This window comes from Galeopterus variegatus, unplaced genomic scaffold, assembly GCF_000696425.1.
Source record: "Galeopterus variegatus unplaced genomic scaffold, G_variegatus-3.0.2 Scaffold4314, whole genome shotgun sequence".
In the NCBI taxonomy this organism is placed as follows: domain Eukaryota; kingdom Metazoa; phylum Chordata; class Mammalia; order Dermoptera; family Cynocephalidae; genus Galeopterus; species Galeopterus variegatus.
Window position 1 is genome coordinate 299,955 of NW_007730425.1, and position 4,933 is coordinate 304,887.

Consider the following 4,933-nt stretch of genomic DNA (forward strand, 5'->3'; position numbering starts at 1 on the left):
GATGGTGTTGATGATGATGGTGGTGATGGTGGTGATGATGGTGGTGAGGATGGTGTTGATGATGATGGTGGTGATGGTGGTGATGATGGTGGTGAGGATGGTGTTGATGATGATGGTGGTGATGATGGTGGTGGTGATGATGATGATGGTGATGATGGTGGTGATGGTGATGATGATGGTGATGATAATGGTGGTGATGATGGTGGTGATGATGGTGGTGATGTTGGTGGTGAGGATGGTGTTGATGATGATGGTGGTGATGGTGGTGATGATGGTGGTGGTGATGATGATGATGGTGATGATGGTGGTGATGGTGATGATGATGGTGATGATAATGGTGGTGATGATGGTGGTGATGATGGTGGTGATGTTGGTGGTGATGGTTATGATGGTGGTGATGATGATGGTGATGATGATGGTGGTGATGATGATGGTGATGATGATGGTGGTGATGGTGATGGTGATGTTGGTGGTGATGGTGATGATGGTGGTGATGATGATGATGGTGATGATGATGGTGATGTTGGTGGTGATGGTGATGATGATGGTGATGATGATGGTGGTGGTGATGGTGATGGTGATGATTTATATTGTCTGATCGCAGCTCTCCCCTCTAGATAGAAGCACAATCCTCAAAGATGCACCATCTGAACATCTGACAGTTTGAGGTGAGCCAATCACCCCCACAGCCCAGTTGTTATTGACAAGCATCTGCCTCTGCGTTTCCAGCATCAGTCAGGTGCCTGCCTCTGGGGTGGGTGATGAGGTACAGTTCAGAATCCTCCCAGCTTTGAGATTCCAGCATCTATGTTAGGATTGGAGGTGGAAGAAGGTGTGCACACCCAGCATACTTATCAGAAAACGTGCTTCCACCCCTCTCACAAATTCTGGCATTATCAAGTTAGAGGTTTGGTGAAAGCAAGATACAAATTATCTTCTTGAGTTGTTGGCAACTGTGAGTGGAGAAGATTGCATGATGGTCCAGAGTGTCACCAGTCCCTCCCTGTGTGAGGTTTGTGCTTACTCACCTACGGACATCAGCTTGGCCATGCGACTTGCTCTGGCCAATGATATGTGAGCAGAAATGACATATGCTCCTTCCCAGAGAAAGCTCTGAGGGCTACTCCTTTAACACAAATAGGACTCCCCTGGAGGTTTGGTAGAACTAGAACAGAACTGTGACACAGAACAGAAACCTTAGATTTTGTTCTCAGTCACAGTTTTCAGAAAAGTGTAAGGACTTAACTGTGCGCTGTCATCCCCTCCCTCTTCCCCCGCCCCTGATTTGGATTCCTGCAGGCATCTGCCCTCCCTCAGGACCCTCTCCTCTTCTCTCCAACTTCATGCCCCCAAAACTCTCAACCCCAGAAAAGCCAGAGAACTGCTTCAAACCGTGTCACTTTATTTTGCAATGCAAATTAATCCTCTTTCTCTCCATCCTTCTCCATCTAAATAGAAGAGGGAAACCTATCAACACAGAGAGTCCTAAATTCCTTGAAATGGGTTTTTCTCCATCCTGGGCCGGATCAAATTCTTAGGCAGCCCCCTTTCCATTCTTAGGCGGTGGGAGTCTATCCCTTGCTTAGGGCAAGCTGAGAGATCGCCTTTTCCACTCTCTGATATACATGCATATTTCAATGGGCAGAAGAGAGCTGGCGTTTTCTCTTGCCGGTTCTGGATTTCAGGATTATTGTCCTGTGAGTCATTTTGTTAGTGGGAGTCTGACCTTCTCCACTCCAACCTCTGATCTGCAGCCTTGCCTCTGCCCCTGCACGTAGCTGGGGTGTGCAGCTGTGAGCAGCCTCACCTGGGGAGCAACTCAGATGCCAAAAGTGGGGGAGCACTGGGTGAATTCCGAAGTCTCCAGCACGTAACCACCCCCGAGAAGGAAAAGTGACTCTGTGCTTCCCTCCCTCCTCGTCCTTGGGCCACGTGCAAGTTTTATTGGGTGGAGGTAGCTACCTAGCAAGGCAGGGAAGGTGGAGCAGATACTAGGGAGAGTGCTTTCAAGAAACTTACCATAATTTTAATCAGCATTTTCCCTTGCATTTAAAATCATAAACTTAGCTACTTAATCAAATGTCATGCTTGAGACACATTTACCTCCTTGGGAGAAAAATGAACAATGGCAGCTCAATTTGGCTTTGGATGAGTTTTAAAAATAGTCAAGTCTGTGAAGGCCATTAGGTAAATGGCCTGAGAGAGCTTCAAAGAGGACCTCCTGCGGGAGTCGGCCAACTCCTTTGCTGAGAAAATAGGAAAGAGAACCATGAGGTGAGGAGACACAGTGAGGCCCACTTGCCACCTGCTGGTCCCGGGGTGGGGGTGTGGATTTCTCCCAAGCAGGGGATGACAGGCAGGAAGTGGTGAGGGGACCAGAAGATTTTTCCACAGTGGGAGCATCTGAAAATTTCCCTCTGTACACGCTGAAGCTGATAGGCGTGTGTGTGTGTGTGTGTGTCTGTATGTGTGTGTGTGTGTGTCTGTGTGTGTCTGTGTGTGTGTGTGTGTTGGGGGGGTGACACATGCCTCCCAAGGAGAGGAAAGTGAACCTGTCAGAAATGTGTCAGCCGTCAAAATAGAGGAAACCAGTTACATAGATGGTGAAATATATGTCAAGGTTTTATTGTTTTTCAATTTGTAAACAATATATTTTCATCGAGATATAAAATAAAAACAATATGTAAACAATATATTTTCATCAAGATATAAAATAAAAACAAAATAGTAGGTGGGTGCTCTCTTTGGAGAGAGGTGGGCTAGAGTCACTGGTCTTAAATCCTAACTTGGAGCCTGGGTAGGGGCGGGGGCGACCTCCTTCCTCTAAGACCTCAGAGTCCCCCAATCACCGGGTGGGCGTCGGTGTGGGCTTTAGGCTCTGACTTCCGCCAGCAACTTCTTTCACTGCTGTTTCCCTCTTTGTTTACCAATAACACTTCCATCCACTGTCTTCTTAGCCCAGGGAACCCCAGGGTAGGTGGACAGAATTCAAGGGGTCTTTAAACTCGGACAGGGAAGAAATGATATTTTTTTGTTAACTCTACCTGAAATTTAGCATTTCCTTCCATTATAAATGTAGGTAACAGGCCACAGTGAGTGGTAGGACAGTGCCTGTGACAGTCCAACATAGAAAGTACAGGCATTTTCATATCACATTCTCAATGCCAAACCTGTGATTTTTTAGATCTGCCCATCGCGTACTTAATGCATTAATAAGAAACATGTATTGCTATATCAGCAATTTGTTTTATTAATCTTTGAATAATGCATTTCCGTAGGACTGGTTTCCCAATAATCCTGTGCATTATAGTGTACGCACTCAAAAACGTCCTGAGACAGGTCAGCAGGTTTCACAAGTCCGTTCAAGGGGTCTCTGCAACGCACCCTTCAGGAGCCCCTCCCAGCCCACCCGGCTGGGCTCAGCCTCTGATGAGTCTCCTCCATGGCTCTTCCAGCTCCACGGAGAGCCTCCCTCGGGCAGCACCCCACTGCATCCCGCTAGGTGGCAGCAGTGCGGGCACCTCCTTCTCTGCTGGCTTCCCTGGGCCCAGCTCGTCCCAGGACCTCCTTGTATCCCTTGCCTCTCGATGGGATCGGCTCCCCCAGACCTCTCAGGGAGAGGGCTCTGGGGGAAGATGGCCTGTGAGTGGCCAGGCAGGCAAAGTGCTGAGTCACTCTGGTGCCTCTCTGGACCACGGACCAGCTCCTAGATCACGACAGTTACACTGTGTGTGAGGCCATCTCATTCAGTCCCCACAAACATCTCTATGTGGAAGGGAATAGGAAACCCATCTTACAGATGAGGAAACTGAGGGTCAGAAAGGCTCGATGAGGTGGCCAGGACCTCAAGTGAGTAAACAGTGGCACCTGACACCCATGGCAAGGTGAGCTCTTGCATGCCTCCTCGCGTCCCGCCGCTTTCCTTGGAATCTGGGAAAGGAAGCAGGTTGTCCGCATCCTCCTGCCTGGGCAAAGTACAATCCTTTGGCTCCTAAAGACCTTTGGCAAATATCCTGGAGGCCCAGGGATGAAGGCTCTGCTTGGCTGTGCCCCACCCACCTGCTGCCCCTCCCAGGGAGGCCTCACCTGCGGAGTGGGGGCCAGGGTGCTGATCTCATATGGGCTGGACTCAGCCGAAGCTCAGCGTTAGCCTCTCCCTCCCCCTGCCTGGACCTGGCTTCCGAATTTGCCAGATGAAGTGTTGCACTAGCATGATTTCCCTCAACCAAATGGAGAGCCGAAAGTAGGGCCTTGTCAGTGGCTTCTCAAGGATGCAGCAGGTCTGGCCTTCAACGGAGGGCTCTGCCTCCGTGTTGCTTCTCTCGGTGAAAGGGGTCCCCTTTCCTCCTTTATTCACTGTCCTGCAAATACAGCCCAGCCAGGCAGGCACGGGACGGGCATACACTGGTGGAGCGTCTGGGAGGCTGCGTCCACTGCAACTCTCCAGTGACTGCCCCGGATCGGATCGAGGGCCTGCCCAGCAGCAGCTGCGGCTGAGCGGCTCACACAGCCCGGGGACTGCTAGATGATCGGGAGATAGGACAGGGCTGGGTGGGAGCAGAGACAGGCGCTAAAGCTCTGATCAGGGACGCTGTGACTTCATCCGCCAGGCCCCATGGCAGGGGCCCATGCAGCTGGAGGAGAAGGCATCCCTAGGAGAGGACCCTCGCCAGCCCCCAGGGACTCGCCTGCGCGCTCCGCGTCGGGCTCCTCCGCCCGGAGGAAACTTTTCGCGCAGCCCTCGCTCCGTGCGCCCCCTGAGTCCTTCCTCGGGAACGCCCCCTCCCCGGATCAGCTCTCCGGGTCCACAGGGTGCACCCGTAACCGGGTCGGAACCTCCAACTGCTTCGCATACCATCCGGTTACCGTGGCAACACCACCCGGCGGCGCCCGGCAGTCCAATCGGAGCCTGAGGCCTCTCTCGAGCCTTTCC

General features: G+C 51.5%; 1 pseudogene; it reads left to right on the forward strand.

Annotated features, from left to right (window-relative positions):
- Window positions 1–4,933, forward strand: part of LOC103602799 — a 97,782-nt pseudogene that overhangs the window by 91,223 nt on the left and 1,626 nt on the right.